General features: G+C 33.3%; 9 non-coding genes across 9 annotated transcripts; 1 reads left to right on the forward strand and 8 right to left on the reverse strand.

Annotated features, from left to right (window-relative positions):
* Nucleotides 1–1769: 1769 nt before the first annotated feature.
* On the reverse strand, nt 1770–1841 carry TRNAQ-CUG (transfer RNA glutamine (anticodon CUG)). The gene has a single exon. It is a non-coding gene; the product is annotated as a tRNA-Gln (tRNA).
* A 2445-nt stretch (nt 1842–4286) lies between these two features.
* TRNAQ-CUG (transfer RNA glutamine (anticodon CUG)) lies at nt 4287–4358 on the reverse strand. The gene has a single exon. It is a non-coding gene; the product is annotated as a tRNA-Gln (tRNA).
* A 2445-nt stretch (nt 4359–6803) lies between these two features.
* TRNAQ-CUG (transfer RNA glutamine (anticodon CUG)) lies at nt 6804–6875 on the reverse strand. The gene has a single exon. It is a non-coding gene; the product is annotated as a tRNA-Gln (tRNA).
* Nucleotides 6876–9320: 2445 nt separating this feature from the next.
* TRNAQ-CUG (transfer RNA glutamine (anticodon CUG)) lies at nt 9321–9392 on the reverse strand. Its single transcript has one exon. It is a non-coding gene; the product is annotated as a tRNA-Gln (tRNA).
* Nucleotides 9393–11838: 2446 nt separating this feature from the next.
* On the reverse strand, nt 11839–11910 carry TRNAQ-CUG (transfer RNA glutamine (anticodon CUG)). The gene has a single exon. It is a non-coding gene; the product is annotated as a tRNA-Gln (tRNA).
* A 2445-nt stretch (nt 11911–14355) lies between these two features.
* TRNAQ-CUG (transfer RNA glutamine (anticodon CUG)) lies at nt 14356–14427 on the reverse strand. The gene has a single exon. It is a non-coding gene; the product is annotated as a tRNA-Gln (tRNA).
* A 1547-nt stretch (nt 14428–15974) lies between these two features.
* On the forward strand, nt 15975–16046 carry TRNAQ-UUG (transfer RNA glutamine (anticodon UUG)). The gene has a single exon. It is a non-coding gene; the product is annotated as a tRNA-Gln (tRNA).
* An 825-nt stretch (nt 16047–16871) lies between these two features.
* TRNAQ-CUG (transfer RNA glutamine (anticodon CUG)) lies at nt 16872–16943 on the reverse strand. The gene has a single exon. It is a non-coding gene; the product is annotated as a tRNA-Gln (tRNA).
* A 2445-nt stretch (nt 16944–19388) lies between these two features.
* Nucleotides 19389–19460, reverse strand: TRNAQ-CUG (transfer RNA glutamine (anticodon CUG)). Its single transcript has one exon. It is a non-coding gene; the product is annotated as a tRNA-Gln (tRNA).
* Nucleotides 19461–22784: the final 3324 nt, after the last annotated feature.

Genomic DNA, 22784 nt, shown 5'->3' on the forward strand with positions numbered 1-22784 from the left:
ACCCAAATGATGATCTCATTCAGCTAGTAAAAATGTTGTTTTATATTAGTATGGAAATCGTGAAAAGAAAATGTTTTTCATGCTGATTTACAACAGTTGATCTCCAATCGTAAAATATAAGCTTTTGGTCGGAGGCATCACAGGTACTGATCAAATTCTAATTTTTGAACATTGTTCACAAATCATATGATATGCTTTATATACATAAACTGTATTGTTGGATCAATACTGAGTAAAAAGTGACTATCTCAATTTCTGGACATATAAAAGTGAAAGAAGTAGAAACTCATGTTTCAAATGCTGAGAGGCAACAACTGTTCATGATTTTCACCTCCACTAATTATATTTATTTTTATAATCTATATGTTTATATTTTCCTATAAATATACAGAGACATCTAGCTATATATACAGAGATACATATGTACAGGTTGATTTTTACATGTTTATAAGTAAATGTGATGTTGTTCCAAATAAAACTTCTAAGAACTGAATGGAAAAGAAAATTGTAAAGTTCAGATAAGTCCCACTGAAATTTGTACTCAGATCCCTGTTTTCAGAGTCCAGAGTGCTAACCATGACACCATCCACCCTCCCGTACCAGGGTGAGCTTTCCATTTTGACAGAAGAGATTTGCCTCAGGGGGCAACTTATCTTTCATTGAAAAATATTATCTCACATAAAAACCACTGTTCAACAGAGTTATAACGTTATTTGAGTCTTTTGGGCAACATCCTTCCCCAACATAGTTCAATATGCAAAAGTTTACCAGAATAGGAAAGCAATCCAATTCAGTTTCTCTTTGACAGTAGAATATTAAAAACTTTGACATTTCCACATTCCTGCAGCAGTTTATGTTCCTTTCACATAGGAGGTTCCATGGTGTAATGGTTAGCACTTTGGACTTTGAATCCAATGATCCGAGTTCAAATCTTGGTGGGACCATTTTATGACTCTTGACCAAATCATTTTCTTTCAAGTGTATTCATTAATATCACATATCTAATACCGGTAGGGTGAACAATTAATTTATTGATTATACTCTAAAAGTTTATTAGATGTGAGCAAATAATAGAAATTTTACAATACCTGGAAACTAAATGGCTCAAAATAATGAGAGATTTTACAAACTCACTCTGGTTTCTCAAACTCATCACAGGGGCCTGATGCAAGACATTACTTTTTAAAATCTTACTGTTATTGTTAAGGGGAACAAGGAACTTTTTCATTGCAAAACATTCATTAAAACAAAACTTGAGGAGTCAAACTTTGTATTACGGGGACCGAAGATGTGCAGTTTGAATAATAATCTTGAAATTCAGACGTACAAAGATTTTACACACTGATTTTCAACAGTAAATCCACAACCAAAAAAGTTGAATCTTTTGAAAGACATGTCAAAGGTGTGAATCTGAAATTCACTTTTAAAGACATTCACAATGAAATGCACTGTGTAAGTCCAGCATGTTGTCAGCTAAGAAATCAGCAAAAATGAACTATCTCATTACTGGCCATATAGATGAGAAAGGAAAATAAACTCATGTTTACAATGTGGATGTGAAAGAACAGTTTCTAGGTTCAGCTTCAATATTTATGTTAATGAATAATTGATATGTTCATATTGTCTAACAGGTATCTAGACGGATAAAGCTATGTATGCATCTATACATACTTATGCGTTCATACGCATCAGTATAAAACATTGATATTATGTTTTTTCTAGACCAAATTCAAAAAAATGAGTTAAACAGTGAATCTCATAATTGTAGTAGGTCCCACCGAGATTTGAACTCGGATCGCTGGATTCAGAGTCCAGAGTGCTAACCATTACACCATGGAACCCTCTCACACAAGAGTGACTTTTCCATTGAGACAAAAGAGAGCGCATCAGTGATGGCCTTCTCTTATATTGATAAAAAGATATCTCATTTGAATGGTCATAGTGGATAGAGCTTTAATGTGATTTGATTCTTTTCAGCTATATTCTCTATAAAAGTGTTAAATATTCAAATGTTTATTTGAATATAAAAGTTATATCACACTGTTCATCTTTGCCTGTAGCATAATAAAACAGTCTACATTTCCAGACTACTGAAGCAATGTCTCTGTCTCCTGCATGGGTGGCTCCATAGAGCAATGGTTGGCAATTTGGACTTTGCATCCAATGATCCGATTTGAAACCTTGGAGGGACTTTTTTTATTACTCTTGAGCTTTTCCATTTCTTCATCTTTGTTCATTGATAGCTCAAATCCAACACCAGTAGGTTGAAAGAGTCAATTATTGAATGCTTTCAAAATGTCCATCAGCTTGAACAAGTTACATCAATACAAACTTTAAAATACTTTGACATCAAATTTCTTCACAAAGTAGTTAGCCATTATAAAATCATATTCTGATTTTCTCAAACGCATTTCAGATGGGTGATTCACAGCATCACTTTTTTAAGCTTTCCCGCTATTGATAAGGCGAAAATAACACATTTTGAATGAGAAGTTTTCTTCAATCAAACATAGAGGAACCCAAATGATGATCTCATTCAGCTAGTAAAAATGTTGTTTTATATTAGTATGGAAATCGTGAAAAGAAAATGTTTTTCATGCTGATTTACAACAGTTGATCTCCAATCGTAAAATATAAGCTTTTGGTCGGAGGCATCACAGGTACTGATCAAATTCTAATTTTTGAACATTGTTCACAAATCATATGATATGCTTTATATACATAAACTGTATTGTTGGATCAATACTGAGTAAAAAGTGACTATCTCAATTTCTGGACATATAAAAGTGAAAGAAGTAGAAACTCATGTTTCAAATGCTGAGAGGCAACAACTGTTCATGATTTTCACCTCCACTAATTATATTTATTTTTATAATCTATATGTTTATATTTTCCTATAAATATACAGAGACATCTAGCTATATATACAGAGATACATATGTACAGGTTGATTTTTACATGTTTATAAGTAAATGTGATGTTGTTCCAAATAAAACTTCTAAGAACTGAATGGAAAAGAAAATTGTAAAGTTCAGATAAGTCCCACTGAAATTTGTACTCAGATCCCTGTTTTCAGAGTCCAGAGTGCTAACCATGACACCATCCACCCTCCCGTACCAGGGTGAGCTTTCCATTTTGACAGAAGAGATTTGCCTCAGGGGGCAACTTATCTTTCATTGAAAAATATTATCTCACATAAAAACCACTGTTCAACAGAGTTATAACGTTATTTGAGTCTTTTGGGCAACATCCTTCCCCAACATAGTTCAATATGCAAAAGTTTACCAGAATAGGAAAGCAATCCAATTCAGTTTCTCTTTGACAGTAGAATATTAAAAACTTTGACATTTCCACATTCCTGCAGCAGTTTATGTTCCTTTCACATAGGAGGTTCCATGGTGTAATGGTTAGCACTTTGGACTTTGAATCCAATGATCCGAGTTCAAATCTTGGTGGGACCATTTTATGACTCTTGACCAAATCATTTTCTTTCAAGTGTATTCATTAATATCACATATCTAATACCGGTAGGGTGAACAATTAATTTATTGATTATACTCTAAAAGTTTATTAGATGTGAGCAAATAATAGAAATTGTACAATACCTGGAAACTAAATGGCTCAAAATAATGAGAGATTTTACAAACTCACTCTGGTTTCTCAAACTCATCACAGGGGCCTGATGCAAGACATTACTTTTTAAAATCTTACTGTTATTGTTAAGGGGAACAAGGAACTTTTTCATTGCAAAGCATTCATTAAAACAAAACTTGAGGAGTCAAACTTTGTATTAAGGGGACCGAAGATGTGCAGTTTGAATAATAATCTTGAAATTCAGACGTACAAAGATTTTACACACTGATTTTCAACAGTAAATCCACAACCAAAAAAGTTGAATCTTTTGAAAGACATGTCAAAGGTGTGAATCTGAAATTCACTTTTAAAGACATTCACAATGAAATGCACTGTGTAAGTCCAGCATGTTGTCAGCTAAGAAATCAGCAAAAATGAACTATCTCATTACTGGCCATATAGATGAGAAAGGAAAATAAACTCATGTTTACAATGTGGATGTGAAAGAACAGTTTCTAGGTTCAGCTTCAATATCTATGTTAATGAATAATTGATATGTTCATATTGTCTAACAGCTATCTAGACGGATAAAGCTATGTATGCATCTATACATACTTATGCGTTCATACGCATCAGTATAAAACATTGATATTATGTTTTTTCTAGACCAAATTCTAAAAAATGAGTTAAACAGTGAATCTCATAATTGTAGTAGGTCCCACCGAGATTTGAACTCGGATCGCTGGATTCAGAGTCCAGAGTGCTAACCATTACACCATGGAACCCTCTCACACAAGAGTGACTTTTCCATTGAGACAAAAGAGAGCGCATCAGTGATGGCCTTCTCTTATATTGATAAAAAGATATCTCATTTGAATGGTCATAGTGGATAGAGCTTTAATGTGATTTGATTCTTTTCAGCTATATTCTCTATAAAAGTGTTAAATATTCAAATGTTTATCTGAATATAAAAGTTATATCACAATGTTCATCTTTGCCTGTAGCATAATAAAACAGTCTACATTTCCAGACTACTGAAGCAATGTCTCTGTCTCCTGCATGGGTGGCTCCATAGAGCAATGGTTGGCAATTTGGACTTTGCATCCAATGATCCGATTTGAAACCTTGGAGGGACATTTTTTATTACTCTTGAGCTTTTCCATTTCTTCATCTTTGTTCATTGATAGCTCAAATCCAACACCAGTAGGTTGAAAGAGTCAATTATTGAATGCTTTCAAAATGTCCATCAGCTTGAACAAGTTACATCAATACAAACTTTAAAATACTTTGACATCAAATTTCTTCACAAAGTAGTTAGCCATTATAAAATCATATTCTGATTTTCTCAAACGCATTTCAGATGGGTGATTCACAGCATCACTTTTTTAAGCTTTCCCGCTATTGATAAGGCGAAAATAGCACATTTTGAATGAGAAGTTTTCTTCAATCAAACATAGAGGAACCCAAATGATGATCTCATTCAGCTAGTAAAAATGTTGTTTTATATTAGTATGGAAATCGTGAAAAGAAAATGTTTTTCATGCTGATTTACAACAGTTGATCTCCAATCGTAAAATATAAGCTTTTGGTCGGAGGCATCACAGGTACTGATCAAATTCTAATTTTTGAACATTGTTCACAAATCATATGATATGCTTTATATACATAAACTGTATTGTTGGATCAATACTGAGTAAAAAGTGACTATCTCAATTTCAGGACATATAAAAGAGAAAGAAGTAGAAACTCATGTTTCAAATGCTGAGAGGCAACAACTGTTCATGATTTTCACCTCCACTAATTATATTTATTGTTATAATCTATATGTTTATATTTTCCTATAAATATACAGAGACATATAGCTATATATACAGAGATACATATGTACAGGTTGATTTTTACATGTTTATAAGTAAATGTGATGTTGTTCCAAATAAAACTTCTAAGAACTGAATGGAAAAGAAAATTGTAAAGTTCAGATAAGTCCCACTGAAATTTGTACTCAGATCCCTGTTTTCAGAGTCCAGAGTGCTAACCATGACACCATCCACCCTCCCGTACCAGGGTGAGCTTTCCATTTTGACAGAAGAGATTTGCCTCAGGGGGCAACTTATCTTTCATTGAAAAATATTATCTCACATAAAAACCACTGTTCAACAGAGTTATAACGTTATTTGAGTCTTTTGGGCAACATCCTTCCCCAACATAGTTCAATATGCAAAAGTTTACCAGAATAGGAAAGCAATCCAATTCAGTTTCTCTTAGACAGTAGAATATTAAAAACTTTGACATTTCCACATTCCTGCAGCAGTTTATGCTCCTTTCACATAGGAGGTTCCATGGTGTAATGGTTAGCACTTTGGACTTTGAATCCAATGATCCGAGTTCAAATCGCGGAGGGACCATTTTATGACTCTTGACCAAATCATTTTCTTTCAAGTGTATTCATTAATATCACATATCTAATACCGGTAGGGTGAACAATTAATTTATTGATTATACTCTAAAAGTTTATTAGATGTGAGCAAATAATAGAAATTTTTCAATACCTGGAAACTAAATGGCTCAAAATAATGAGAGATTTTACAAACTCACTCTGGTTTCTCAAACTCATCACAGGGGCCTGATGCAAGACATTACTTTTTAAAATCTTACTGTTATTGTTAAGGCGAACAAGGAACTTTTTCATTGCAAAACATTCATTAAAACAAAACTTGAGGAGTCAAACTTTGTATTACGGGGACCGAAGATGTGCAGTTTGAATAATAATCTTGAAATTCAGACGTACAAAGATTTTACACACTGATTTTCAACAGTAAATCCACAACCAAAAAAGTTGAATCTTTTGAAAGACATGTCAAAGGTGTGAATCTGAAATTCACTTTTAAAGACATTCACAATGAAATGCACTGTGTAAGTCCAGCATGTTGTCAGCTAAGAAATCAGCAAAAATGAACTATCTCATTACTGGCCATATAGATGAGAAAGGAAAATAAACTCATGTTTACAATGTGGATGTGAAAGAACAGTTTCTAGGTTCAGCTTCAATATCTATGTTAATGAATAATTGATATGTTCATATTGTCTAACAGCTATCTAGACGGATAAAGCTATGTATGCATCTATACATACTTATGCGTTCATACGCATCAGTATAAAACATTGATATTATGTTTTTTCTAGACCAAATTCTAAAAAATGAGTTAAACAGTGAATCTCATAATTGTAGTAGGTCCCACCGAGATTTGAACTCGGATCGCTGGATTCAGAGTCCAGAGTGCTAACCATTACACCATGGAACCCTCTCACACAAGAGTGACTTTTCCATTGAGACAAAAGAGAGCGCATCAGTGATGGCCTTCTCTTATATTGATAAAAAGATATCTCATTTGAATGGTCATAGTGGATAGAGCTTTAATGTGATTTGATTCTTTTCAGCTATATTCTCTATAAAAGTGTTAAATATTCAAATGTTTATCTGAATATAAAAGTTATATCACAATGTTCATCTTTGCCTGTAGCATAATAAAACAGTCTACATTTCCAGACTACTGAAGCAATGTCTCTGTCTCCTGCATGGGTGGCTCCATAGAGCAATGGTTGGCAATTTGGACTTTGCATCCAATGATCCGATTTGAAACCTTGGAGGGACATTTTTTATTACTCTTGAGCTTTTCCATTTCTTCATCTTTGTTCATTGATAGCTCAAATCCAACACCAGTAGGTTGAAAGAGTCAATTATTGAATGCTTTCAAAATGTCCATCAGCTTGAACAAGTTACATCAATACAAACTTTAAAATACTTTGACATCAAATTTCTTCACAAAGTAGTTAGCCATTATAAAATCATATTCTGATTTTCTCAAACGCATTTCAGATGGGTGATTCACAGCATCACTTTTTTAAGCTTTCCCGCTATTGATAAGGCGAAAATAGCACATTTTGAATGAGAAGTTTTCTTCAATCAAACATAGAGGAACCCAAATGATGATCTCATTCAGCTAGTAAAAATGTTGTTTTATATTAGTATGGAAATCGTGAAAAGAAAATGTTTTTCATGCTGATTTACAACAGTTGATCTCCAATCGTAAAATATAAGCTTTTGGTCGGAGGCATGACAGGTACTGATCAAATTCTCATTTTTGAACTTTATTCACAAATCATATGATATGCTTTGTATACATCAACTGTATTGTTGGATCAATAATGAGTAAAAAGTGACTATCTCAATTTCAGGACATATAAAAGAGAAAGAAGTAGAAACTCATGTTTCAAATGCTGAGAGGCAACAACTCTTCATGATTTTCACCTCCACTAATTATATTTATTGTTATAATCTATATGTTTATATTTTCCTATAAATATACAGAGACATATAGCTATATATACAGAGATACATATGTACAGGTTGATTTTTACATGTTTATAAGTAAATGTGATGTTGTTCCAAATAAAACTTCTAAGAACTGAATGGAAAAGAAAATTGTAAAGTTCAGATAAGTCCCACTGAAATTTGTACTCAGATCCCTGTTTTCAGAGTCCAGAGTGCTAACCATGACACCATCCACCCTCCCGTACCAGGGTGAGCTTTCCATTTTGACAGAAGAGATTTGCCTCAGGGGGCAACTTATCTTTCATTGAAAAATATTATCTCACATAAAAACCACTGTTCAACAGAGTTATAACGTTATTTGAGTCTTTTGGGCAACATCCTTCCCCAACATAGTTCAATATGCAAACGTTTACCAGAATAGGAAAGCAATCCAATTCAGTTTCTCTTAGACAGTAGAATATTAAAAACTTTGACATTTCCACATTCCTGCAGCAGTTTATGCTCCTTTCACATAGGAGGTTCCATGGTGTAATGGTTAGCACTTTGGACTTTAAATCCAATGATCCGAGTTCAAATCGCGGTGGGACCATTTTATGACTCTTGACCAAATCATTTTCTTTCAAGTGTATTCATTAATATCACATATCTAATACCGGTAGGGTGAACAATTAATTTATTGATTATACTCTAAAAGTTTATTAGATGTGAGCAAATAATAGAAATTTTTCAATACCTGGAAACTAAATGGCTCAAAATAATGAGAGATTTTACAAACTCACTCTGGTTTCTCAAACTCATCACAGGGGCCTGATGCAAGACATTACTTTTTAAAATCTTACTGTTATTGTTAAGGCGAACAAGGAATTTTTTCATTGCAAAACATTCATTAAAACAAAACTTGAGGAGTCAAACTTTGTATTACGGGGACCGAAGATGTGCAGTTTGAATAATAATCTTGAAATTCAGACGTACAAAGATTTTACACACTGATTTTCAACAGTAAATCCACAACCAAAAAAGTTGAATCTTTTGAAAGACATGTCAAAGGTGTGAATCTGAAATTCACTTTTAAAGACATTCACAATGAAATGCACTGTGTAAGTCCAGCATGTTGTCAGCTAAGAAATCAGCAAAAATGAACTATCTCATTACTGGCCATATAGATGAGAAAGGAAAATAAACTCATGTTTACAATGTGGATGTGAAAGAACAGTTTCTAGGTTCAGCTTCAATATTTATGGTAATGAATAATTGATATGTTCATATTGTCTAACAGCTATCTAGACGGATAAAGCTATGTATGCATCTATACATACTTATGCGTTCATACGCATCAGTATAAAACATTGATATTATGTTTTTTCTAGACCAAATTCTAAAAAATGAGTTAAACAGTGAATCTCATAATTGTAGTAGGTCCCACCGAGATTTGAACTCGGATCGCTGGATTCAGAGTCCAGAGTGCTAACCATTACACCATGGAACCCTCTCACACAAGAGTGACTTTTCCATTGAGACAAAAGAGAGCGCATCAGTGATGGCCTTCTCTTATATTGATAAAAAGATATCTCATTTGAATGGTCATAGTGGATAGAGCTTTAATGTGATTTGATTCTTTTCAGCTATATTCTCTATAAAAGTGTTAAATATTCAAATGTTTATTTGAATATAAAAGTTATATCACACTGTTCATCTTTGCCTGTAGCATAATAAAACAGTCTACATTTCCAGACTACTGAAGCAATGTCTCTGTCTCCTGCATGGGTGGCTCCATAGAGCAATGGTTGGCAATTTGGACTTTGCATCCAATGATCCGATTTGAAACCTTGGAGGGACTTTTTTTATTACTCTTGAGCTTTTCCATTTCTTCATCTTTGTTCATTGATAGCTCAAATCCAACACCAGTAGGTTGAAAGAGTCAATTATTGAATGCTTTCAAAATGTCCATCAGCTTGAACAAGTTACATCAATACAAACTTTAAAATACTTTGACATCAAATTTCTTCACAAAGTAGTTAGCCATTATAAAATCATATTCTGATTTTCTCAAACGCATTTCAGATGGGTGATTCACAGCATCACTTTTTTTAAGCTTTCCCGCTATTGATAAGGCGAAAATAGCACATTTTGAATGAGAAGTTTTCTTCAATCAAACATAGAGGAATCCAAATGATGATCTCATTCAGCTAGTAAAAATGTTGTTTTATATTAGTATGGAAATCGTGAAAAGAAAATGTTTTTCATGCTGATTTACAACAGTTGATCTCCAATCGTAAAATATAAGCTTTTGGTCGGAGGCATCACAGGTACTGATCAAATTCTAATTTTTGAACATTGTTCACAAATCATATGATATGCTTTCTATACATAAACTGTATTGTTGGATCAATAATGAGTAAAAAGTGACTATCTCAATTTCAGGACATATGAAAGAGAAAGAAGTAGAAACTCATGTTTCAAATGCTGAGAGGCAACAACTGTTCATGATTTTCACCTCCACTAATTATATTTATTTTTATAATCTATATGTTTATATTTTCCTATAAATATACAGAGACATATAGCTATATATACAGAGATACATATGTACAGGTTGATTTTTACATGTTTATAAGTAAATGTGATGTTGTTCCAAATAAAACTTCTAAGAACTGAATGGAAAAGAAAATTGTAAAGTTCAGATAAGTCCCACTGAAATTTGTACTCAGATCCCTGTTTTCAGAGTCCAGAGTGCTAACCATGACACCATTCACCCTCCCGTACCAGGGTGAGCTTTCCATTTTGACAGAAGAGATTTGCCTCAGGGGGCAACTTATCTTTCATTGAAAAATATTAGCTCACATAAAAACCACTGTTCAACAGAGTTATAACGTTATTTGAGTCTTTTGGGCAACATCCTTCCCCAACATAGTTCAATATGCAAAAGTTTACCAGAATAGGAAAGCAATCCAATTCAGTTTCTCTTTGACAGTAGAATCTTAAAAACTTTGACATTTCCACATTCCTGCAGCAGTTTATGTTCCTTTCACATAGGAGGTTCCATGGTGTAATGGTTAGCACTTTGGACTTTGAATCCAATTATCCGAGTTCAAATCTTGGTGGGACCATTTTATGACTCTTGACCAAATCATTTTCTTTCAAGTGTATTCATTAATATCACATATCTAATACCAGTAGGGTGAACAATTAATTTATTGATTATACTCTAAAAGTTTATTAGATGTGAGCAAATAATAGAAATTTTACAATACCTGGAAACTAAATGGCTCAAAATAATGAGAGATTTTACAAACTCACTCTGGTTTCTCAAACTCATCACAGGGGCCTGATGCAAGACATTACTTTTTAAAATCTTACTGTTATTGTTAAGGGGAACAAGGAACTTTTTCATTGCAAAGCATTCATTAAAACAAAACTTGAGGAGTCAAACTTTGTATTAAGGGGACCGAAGATGTGCAGTTTGAATAATAATCTTGAAATTCAGACGTACAAAGATTTTACACACTGATTTTCAACAGTAAATCCACAACCAAAAAAGTTGAATCTTTTGAAAGACATGTCAAAGGTGTGAATCTGAAATTCACTTTTAAAGACATTCACAATGAAATGCACTGTGTAAGTCCAGCATGTTGTCAGCTAAGAAATCAGCAAAAATGAACTATCTCATTACTGGCCATATAGATGAGAAAGGAAAATAAACTCATGTTTACAATGTGGATGTGAAAGAACAGTTTCTAGGTTCAGCATCAATATTTATGTTAATGAATAATTGATATGTTCATATTGTCTAACAGCTATCTAGACGGATAAAGCTATGTATGCATCTATACATACTTATGCGTTCATACGCATCAGTATAAAACATTGATATTATGTTTTTTCTAGACCAAATTCTAAAAAATGAGTTAAACAGTGAATCTCGTAATTGTAGTAGGTCCCACCGAGATTTGAACTCGGATCGCTGGATTCAGAGTCCAGAGTGCTAACCATTACACCATGGAACCCTCTCACACAAGAGTGACTTTTCCATTGAGACAAAAGAGAGCGCATCAGTGATGGCCTTCTCTTATATTGATAAAAAGATATCTCATTTGAATGGTCATAGTGGATAGAGCTTTAATGTGATTTGATTCTTTTCAGCTATATTCTCTATAAAAGTGTTAAATATTCAAATGTTTATCTGAATATAAAAGTTATATCACAATGTTCATCTTTGCCTGTAGCATAATAAAACAGTCTACATTTCCAGACTACTGAAGCAATGTCTCTGTCTCCTGCATGGGTGGCTCCATAGAGCAATGGTTGGCAATTTGGACTTTGCATCCAATGATCCGATTTGAAACCTTGGAGGGACATTTTTTATTACTCTTGAGCTTTTCCATTTCTTCATCTTTGTTCATTGATAGCTCAAATCCAACACCAGTAGGTTGAAAGAGTCAATTATTGAATGCTTTCAAAATGTCCATCAGCTTGAACAAGTTACATCAATACAAACTTTAAAATACTTTGACATCAAATTTCTTCACAAAGTAGTTAGCCATTATAAAATCATATTCTGATTTTCTCAAACGCATTTCAGATGGGTGATTCACAGCATCACTTTTTTAAGCTTTCCCGCTATTGATAAGGCGAAAATAGCACATTTTGAATGAGAAGTTTTCTTCAATCAAACATAGAGGAACCCAAATGATGATCTCATTCAGCTAGTAAAAATGTTGTTTTATATTAGTATGGAAATCGTGAAAAGAAAATGTTTTTCATGCTGATTTACAACAGTTGATCGCCAATCGTAAAATATAAGCTTTTGGTCGGAGGCATCACAGGTACTGATCAAATTCTAATTTTTGAACATTGTTCACAAATCATATGATATGCTTTATATACATAAACTGTATTGTTGGATCAATACTGAGTAAAAAGTGACTATCTCAATTTCTGGACATATAAAAGAGAAAGAAGTAGAAACTCATGTTTCAAATGCTGAGAGGCAACAACTGTTCATGATTTTCACCTCCACTAATTATATTTATTTTTATAATCTATATGTTTATATTTTCCTATAAATATACAGAGACATCTAGCTATATATACAGAGATACATATGTACAGGTTGATTTTTACATGTTTATAAGTAAATGTGATGTTGTTCCAAATAAAACTTCTAAGAACTGAATGGAAAAGAAAATTGTAAAGTTCAGATAAGTCCCACTGAAATTTGTACTCAGATCCCTGTTTTCAGAGTCCAGAGTGCTAACCATGACACCATCCACCCTCCCGTACCAGGGTGAGCTTTCCATTTTGACAGAAGAGATTTGCCTCAGGGGGCAACTTATCTTTCATTGAAAAATATTATCTCACATAAAAACCACTGTTCAACAGAGTTATAACGTTATTTGAGTCTTTTGGGCAACATCCTTCCCCAACATAGTTCAATATGCAAAAGTTTACCAGAATAGGAAAGCAATCCAATACAGTTTCTCTTTGACAGTAGAATATTAAAAACTTTGACATTTCCACATTCCTGCAGCAGTTTATGCTCCTTTCACATGGGAAGTTCCATGGTGTAATGGTTAGCACTTTGGACTTTGAATCCAATGATCCGAGTTCAAATCTCGGTGGGACCATTTTATGACTCTTGACCAAATCATTTTCTTTCAAGTGTATTCATTAATATCACATATCTAATACCGGTAGGGTGAACAATTAATTTATTGATTATACTCTAAAAGTTTATTAGATGTGAGCAAATAATAGAAATTTTACAATACCTGGAAACTAAATGGCTCAAAATAATGAGAGATTTTACAAACTCACTCTAGTTTCTCAAACTCATCACAGGGGCCTGATGCAAGACATTACTTTTTAAAATCTTACTGTTATTGTTAAGGCGAACAAGGAACTTTTTCATTGCAAAACATTCATTAAAACAAAACTTGAGGAGTCAAACTTTGTATTACGGGGACCGAAGATGTGCAGTTTGAATAATAATCTTGAAATTCAGACGTACAAAGATTTTACACACTGATTTTCAACAGTAAATCCACAACCAAAAAAGTTGAATCTTTTGAAAGACATGTCAAAGGTGTGAATCTGAAATTCACTTTTAAAGACATTCACAATGAAATGCACTGTGTAAGTCCAGCATGTTGTCAGCTAAGAAATCAGCAAAAATGAACTATCTCATTACTGGCCATATAGATGAGAAAGGAAAATAAACTCATGTTTACAATGTGGATGTGAAAGAACAGTTTCTAGGTTCAGCTTCAATATTTATGTTAATGAATAATTGATATGTTCATATTGTCTAACAGCTATCTAGACGGATAAAGCTATGTATGCATCTATACATACTTATGCGTTCATACGCATCAGTATAAAACATTGATATTATGTTTTTTCTAGACCAAATTCTAAAAAATGAGTTAAACAGTGAATCTCATAATTGTAGTAGGTCCCACCGAGATTTGAACTCGGATCGCTGGATTCAGAGTCCAGAGTGCTAACCATTACACCATGGAACCCTCTCACACAAGAGTGACTTTTCCATTGAGACAAAAGAGAGCGCATCAGTGATGGCCTTCTCTTATATTGATAAAAAGATATCTCATTTGAATGGTCATAGTGGATAGAGCTTTAATGTGATTTGATTCTTTTCAGTTATATTCTCTATAAAAGTGCTAATATTCAAATGTTTATCTGAATATAAAAGTTATATCACAATGTTCATCTTTGCCTGTAGCATAATAAAACAGTCTACATTTCCAGACTACTGAAGCAATGTCTCTGTCTCCTGCATGGGTGGCTCCATAGAGCAATGGTTGGCAATTTGGACTTTGCATCCAATGATCCGATTTGAAACCTTGGAGGGACTTTTTTTATTACTCTTGAGCTTTTCCATTTCTTCATCTTTGTTCATTGATAGCTCAAATCCAACACCAGTAGGTTGAAAGAGTCAATTATTGAATGCTTTCAAAATGTCCATCAGCTTGAACAAGTTACATCAATACAAACTTTAAAATACTTTGACATCAAATTTCTTCACAAAGTAGTTAGCCATTATAAAATCATATTCTGATTTTCTCAAACGCATTTCAGATGGGTGATTCACAGCATCACTTTTTTAAGCTTTCCCGCTATTGATAAGGCGAAAATAGCACATTTTGAATGAGAAGTTTTCTTCAATCAAACATAGAGGAACCCAAATGATGATCTCATTCAGCTAGTAAAAATGTTGTTTTATATTAGTATGGAAATCGTGAAAAGAAAATGTTTTTCATGCTGATTTACAACAGTTGATCGCCAATCGTAAAATATAAGCTTTTGGTCGGAGGCATCACAGGTACTGATCAAATTCTAATTTTTGAACATTGTTCACAAATTATATGATATGCTTTATATACATAAACTGTATTGTTGGATCAATACTGAGTAAAAAGTGACTATCTCAATTTCTGGACATATAAAAGAGAAAGAAGTAGAAACTCATGTTTCAAATGCTGAGAGGCAACAACTGTTCATGATTTTCACCTCCACTAATTATATTTATTTTTATAATCTATATGTTTATATTTTCCTATAAATATACAGAGACATCTAGCTATATATACAGAGATACATATGTACAGGTTGATTTTTACATGTTTATAAGTAAATGTGATGTTGTTCCAAATAAAACTTCTAAGAACTGAATGGAAAAGAAAATTGTAAAGTTCAGATAAGTCCCACTGAAATTTGTACTCAGATCCCTGTTTTCAGAGTCCAGAGTGCTAACCATGACACCATCCACCCTCCCGTACCAGGGTGAGCTTTCCATTTTGACAGAAGAGATTTGCCTCAGGGGGCAACTTATCTTTCATTGAAAAATATTATCTCACATAAAAACCACTGTTCAACAGAGTTATAACGTTATTTGAGTCTTTTGGGCAACATCCTTCCCCAACATAGTTCAATATGCAAAAGTTTACCAGAATGGGAAAGCAATCCAATACAGTTTCTCTTTGACAGTAGAATATTAAAAACTTTGACATTTCCACATTCCTGCAGCAGTTTATGCTCCTTTCACATGGGAGGTTCCATGGTGTAATGGTTAGCACTTTGGACTTTGAATCCAATGATCCGAGTTCAAATCTCGGTGGGACCATTTTATGACTCTTGACCAAATCATTTTCTTTCAAGTGTATTCATTAATATCACATATCTAATACCGGTAGGGTGAACAATTAATTTATTGATTATACTCTAAAAGTTTATTAGATGTGAGCAAATAATAGAAATTTTACAATACCTGGAAACTAAATGGCTCAAAATAATGAGAGATTTTACAAACTCACTCTGGTTTCTCAAACTCATCACAGGGGCCTGATGCAAGACATTACTTTTTAAAATCTTACTGTTATTGTTAAGGCGAACAAGGAACTTTTTCATTGCAAAACATTCATTAAAACAAAACTTGAGGAGTCAAACTTTGTATTACGGGGACCGAAGATGTGCAGTTTGAATAATAATCTTGAAATTCAGACGTACAAAGATTTTACACACTGATTTTCAACAGTAAATCCACAACCAAAAAAGTTGAATCTTTTGAAAGACATGTCAAAGGTGTGAATCTGAAATTCACTTTTAAAGACATTCACAATGAAATGCACTGTGTAAGTCCAGCATGTTGTCAGCTAAGAAATCAGCAAAAATGAACTATCTCATTACTGGCCATATAGATGAGAAAGGAAAATAAACTCATGTTTACAATGTGGATGTGAAAGAACAGTTTCTAGGTTCAGCTTCAATATTTATGTTAATGAATAATTGATATGTTCATATTGTCTAACAGCTATCTAGACGGATAAAGCTATGTATGCATCTATACATACTTATGCGTTCATACGCATCAGTATAAAACATTGATATTATGTTTTTTCTAGACCAAATTCTAAAAAATGAGTTAAACAGTTAATCTCATAATTGTAGTAGGTCCCACCGAGATTTGAACTCGGATCGCTGGATTCAGAGTCCAGAGTGCTAACCATTACACCATGGAACCCTCTCACACAAGAGTGACTTTTCCATTGAGACAAAAGAGAGCGCATCAGTGATGGCCTTCTCTTATATTGATAAAAAGATATCTCATTTGAATGGTCATAGTGGATAGAGCTTTAATGTGATTTGATTCTTTTCAGCTATATTCTCTATAAAAGTGTTAAATATTCAAATGTTTATCTGAATATAAAAGTTATATCACAATGTTCATCTTTGCCTGTAGCATAATAAAACAGTCTACATTTCCAGACTACTGAAGCAATGTCTCTGTCTCCTGCATGGGTGGCTCCATAGAGCAATGGTTGGCAATTTGGACTTTGCATCCAATGATCCGATTTGAAAACTTGGAGGGACATTTTTTATTACTCTTGAGCTTTTCCATTTCTTCATCTTTGTTCATTGATAGCTCAAATCCAACACCAGTAGGTTGAAAGAGTCAATTATTGAATGCTTTCAAAATGTCCATCAGCTTGAACAAGTTACATCAATACAAACTTTAAAATACTTTGACATCAAATTTCTTCACAAAGTAGTTAGCCATTATAAAATCATATTCTGATTTTCTCAAACGCATTTCAGATGGGTGATTCACAGCATCACTTTTTTAAGCTTTCCCGCTATTGATAAGGCAAAAATAGCACATTTTGAATGAGAAGTTTTCTTCAATCAAACATAGAGGAACCCAAATGATGATCTCATTCAGCTAGTAAAAATGTTGTTTTATATTAGTATGGAAATCGTGAAAAGAAAATGTTTTTCATGCTGATTTACAACAGTTGATCGCCAATCGTAAAATATAAGCTTTTGGTCGGAGGCATCACAGGTACTGATCAAATTCTAATTTTTGAACATTGTTCACAAATCATATGATATGCTTTATATACATAAACTGTATTGTTGGATCAATACTGAGTAAAAAGTGACTATCTCAATTTCTGGACATATAAAAGAGAAAGAAGTAGAAACTCATGTTTCAAATGCTGAGAGGCAACAACTGTTCATGATTTTCACCTCCACTAATTATATTTATTTTTATAATCTATATGTTTATATTTTCCTATAAATATACAGAGACATCTAGCTATATATACAGAGATACATATGTACAGGTTGATTTTTACATGTTTATAAGTAAATGTGATGTTGTTCCAAATAAAACTTCTAAGAACTGAATGGAAAAGAAAATTGTAAAGTTCAGATAAGTCCCACTGAAATTTGTACTCAGATCCCTGTTTTCAGAGTCCAGAGTGCTAACCATGACACCATCCACCCTCCCGTACCAGGGTGAGCTTTCCATTTTGACAGAAGAGATTTGCCTCAGGGGGCAACTTATCTTTCATTGAAAAATATTATCTCACATAAAAACCACTGTTCAACAGAGTTATAACGTTATTTGAGTCTTTTGGGCAACATCCTTCCCCAACATAGTTCAATATGCAAAAGTTTACCAGAATGGGAAAGCAATCCAATTCAGTTTCTCTTAGACAGTAGAATATTAAAAACTTTGACATTTCCACATTCCTGCAGCAGTTTATGCTCCTTTCACATAGGAGGTTCCATGGTGTAATGGTTAGCACTTTGGACTTTGAATCCAATGATCCGAGTTCAAATCGCGGTGGGACCATTTTATGACTCTTGACCAAATCATTTTCTTTCAAGTGTATTCATTAATATCACATATCTAATACCGGTAGGGTGAACAATTAATTTATTGATTATACTCTAAAAGTTTATTAGATGTGAGCAAATAATAGAAATTTTTCAATACCTGGAAACTAAATGGCTCAAAATAATGAGAGATTTTACAAACTCACTCTGGTTTCTCAAACTCATCACAGGGGCCTGATGCAAGACATTACTTTTTAAAATCTTACTGTTATTGTTAAGGCGAACAAGGAACTTTTTCATTGCAAAACATTCATTAAAACAAAACTTGAGGAGTCAAACTTTGTATTACGGGGACCGAAGATGTGCAGTTTGAATAATAATCTTGAAATTCAGACGTACAAAGATTTTACACACTGATTTTCAACAGTAAATCCACAACCAAAAAAGTTGAATCTTTTGAAAGACATGTCAAAGGTGTGAATCTGAAATTCACTTTTAAAGACATTCACAATGAAATGCACTGTGTAAGTCCAGCATGTTGTCAGCTAAGAAATCAGCAAAAATGAACTATCTCATTACTGGCCATATAGATGAGAAAGGAAAATAAACTCATGTTTACAATGTGGATGTGAAAGAACAGTTTCTAGGTTCAGCTTCAATATTTATGTTAATGAATAATTGATATGTTCATATTGTCTAACAGCTATCTAGACGGATAAAGCTATGTATGCATCTATACATACTTATGCGTTCATACGCATCAGTATAAAACATTGATATTATGTTTTTTCTAGACCAAATTCTAAAAAATGAGTTAAACAGTGAATCTCATAATTGTAGTAGGTCCCACCGAGATTTGAACTCGGATCGCTGGATTCAGAGTCCAGAGTGCTAACCATTACACCATGGAACCCTCTCACACAAGAGTGACTTTTCCATTGAGACAAAAGAGAGCGCATCAGTGATGGCCTTCTCTTATATTGATAAAAAGATATCTCATTTGAATGGTCATAGTGGATAGAGCTTTAATGTGATTTGATTATTTTCAGCTATATTCTCTATAAAAGTGTTAAATATTCAAATGTTTATTTGAATATAAAAGTTATATCACACTGTTCATCTTTGCCTGTAGCATAATAAAACAGTCTACATTTCCAGACTACTGAAGCAATGTCTCTGTCTCCTGCATGGGTGGCTCCATAGAGCAATGGTTGGCAATTTGGACTTTGCATCCAATGATCCGATTTGAAACCTTGGAGGGACTTTTTTTATTACTCTTGAGCTTTTCCATTTCTTCATCTTTGTTCATTGATAGCTCAAATCCAACACCAGTAGGTTGAAAGAGTCAATTATTGAATGCTTTCAAAATGTCCATCAGCTTGAACAAGTTACATCAATACAAACTTTAAAATACTTTGACATCAAATTTCTTCACAAAGTAGTTAGCCATTATAAAATCATATTCTGATTTTCTCAAACGCATTTCAGATGGGTGATTCACAGCATCACTTTTTTTAAGCTTTCCCGCTATTGATAAGGCGAAAATAGCACATTTTGAATGAGAAGTTTTCTTCAATCAAACATAGAGGAACCCAAATGATGATCTCATTCAGCTAGTAAAAATGTTGTTTTATATTAGTATGGAAATCGTGAAAAGAAAATGTTTTTCATGCTGATTTACAACAGTTGATCTCCAATCGTAAAATATAAGCTTTTGGTCGGAGGCATCACAGGTACTGATCAAATTCTAATTTTTGAACATTGTTCACAAATCATATGATATGCTTTCTATACATAAACTGTATTGTTGGATCAATAATGAGTAAAAAGTGACTATCTCAATTTCAGGACATATGAAAGAGAAAGAAGTAGAAACTCATGTTTCAAATGCTGAGAGGCAACAACTGTTCATGATTTTCACCTCCACTAATTATATTTATTTTTATAATCTATATGTTTATATTTTCCTATAAATATACAGAGACATATAGCTATATATACAGAGATACATATGTACAGGTTGATTTTTACATGTTTATAAGTAAATGTGATGTTGTTCCAAATAAAACTTCTAAGAACTGAATGGAAAAGAAAATTGTAAAGTTCAGATAAGTCCCACTGAAATTTGTACTCAGATCCCTGTTTTCAGAGTCCAGAGTGCTAACCATGACACCATTCACCCTCCCGTACCAGGGTGAGCTTTCCATTTTGACAGAAGAGATTTGCCTCAGGGGGCAACTTATCTTTCATTGAAAAATATTATCTCACATAAAAACCACTGTTCAACAGAGTTATAACGTTATTTGAGTCTTTTGGGCAACATCCTTCCCCAACATAGTTCAATATGCGAAAGTTTACCAGAATAGGAAAGCAATCCAATTCAGTTTCTCTTTGACAGTAGAATATTAAAAACTTTGACATTTCCACATTCCTGCAGCAGTTTATGTTCCTTTCACATAGGAGGTTCCATGGTGTAATGGTTAGCACTTTGGACTTTGAATCCAATGATCCGAGTTCAAATCTTGGTGGGACCATTTTATGACTCTTGACCAAATCATTTTCTTTCAAGTGTATTCATTAATATCACATATCTAATACCGGTAGGGTGAACAATTAATTTATTGATTATACTCTAAAAGTTTATTAGATGTGAGCAAATAATAGAAATTTTACAATACCTGGAAACTAAATGGCTCAAAATAATGAGAGATTTTACAAACTCACTCTGGTTTCTCAAACTCATCACAGGGGCCTGATGCAAGACATTACTTTTTAAAATCTTACTGTTATTGTTAAGGGGAACAAGGAACTTTTTCATTGCAAAGCATTCATTAAAACAAAACTTGAGGAGTCAAACTTTTTATTAAGGGGACCGAAGATGTGCAGTTTGAATAATAATCTTGAAATTCAGACGTACAAAGATTTTACACACTGATTTTCAACAGTAAATCCACAACCAAAAAAGTTGAATCTTTTGAAAGACATGTCAAAGGTGTGAATCTGAAATTCACTTTTAAAGACATTCACAATGAAATGCACTGTGTAAGTCCAGCATGTTGTCAGCTAAGAAATCAGCAAAAATGAACTATCTCATTACTGGCCATATAGATGAGAAAGGAAAATAAACTCATGTTTACAATGTGGATGTGAAAGAACAGTTTCTAGGTTCAGCTTCAATATTTATGTTAATGAATAATTGATATGTTCATATTGTCTAACAGCTTTCTAGACGGATAAAGCTATGTATGCATCTATACATACTTATGCGTTCATACGCATCAGTATAAAACATTGATATTATGTTTTTTCTAGACCAAATTCTAAAAAATGAGTTAAACAGTGAATCTCATAATTGTAGTAGGTCCCAGCGAGATTTGAACTCGGATCGCTGGATTCAGAGTCCAGAGTGCTAACCATTACACCATGGAACCCTCTCACACAAGAGTGACTTTTCCATTGAGACAAAAGAGAGCGCATCAGTGATGGCCTTCTCTTATATTGATAAAAAGATATCTCATTTGAATGGTCATAGTGGATAGAGCTTTAATGTGATTTGATTCTTTTCAGCTATATTCTCTATAAAAGTGTTAAATATTCAAATGTTTATCTGAATATAAAAGTTATATCACAATGTTCATCTTTGCCTGTAGCATAATAAAACAGTCTACATTTCCAGACTACTGAAGCAATGTCTCTGTCTCCTGCATGGGTGGCTCCATAGAGCAATGGTTGGCAATTTGGACTTTGCATCCAATGATCCGATTTGAAACCTTGGAGGGACATTTTTTATTACTCTTGAGCTTTTCCATTTCTTCATCTTTGTTCATTGATAGCTCAAATCCAACACCAGTAGGTTGAAAGAGTCAATTATTGAATGCTTTCAAAATGTCCATCAGCTTGAACAAGTTACATCAATACAAACTTTAAAATACTTTGACATCAAATTTCTTCACAAAGTAGTTAGCCATTATAAAATCATATTCTGATTTTCTCAAACGCATTTCAGATGGGTGATTCACAGCATCACTTTTTTAAGCTTTCCCGCTATTGATAAGGCGAAAATAGCACATTTTGAATGAGAAGTTTTCTTCAATCAAACATAGAGGAACCCAAATGATGATCTCATTCAGCTAGTAAAAATGTTGTTTTATATTAGTATGGAAATCGTGAAAAGAAAATGTTTTTCATGCTGATTTACAACAGTTGATCTCCAATCGTAAAATATAAGCTTTTGGTC

Source organism: Triturus cristatus, chromosome 5_2 (assembly GCF_964204655.1).
Source record: "Triturus cristatus chromosome 5_2, aTriCri1.1, whole genome shotgun sequence".
In the NCBI taxonomy this organism is placed as follows: domain Eukaryota; kingdom Metazoa; phylum Chordata; class Amphibia; order Caudata; family Salamandridae; genus Triturus; species Triturus cristatus.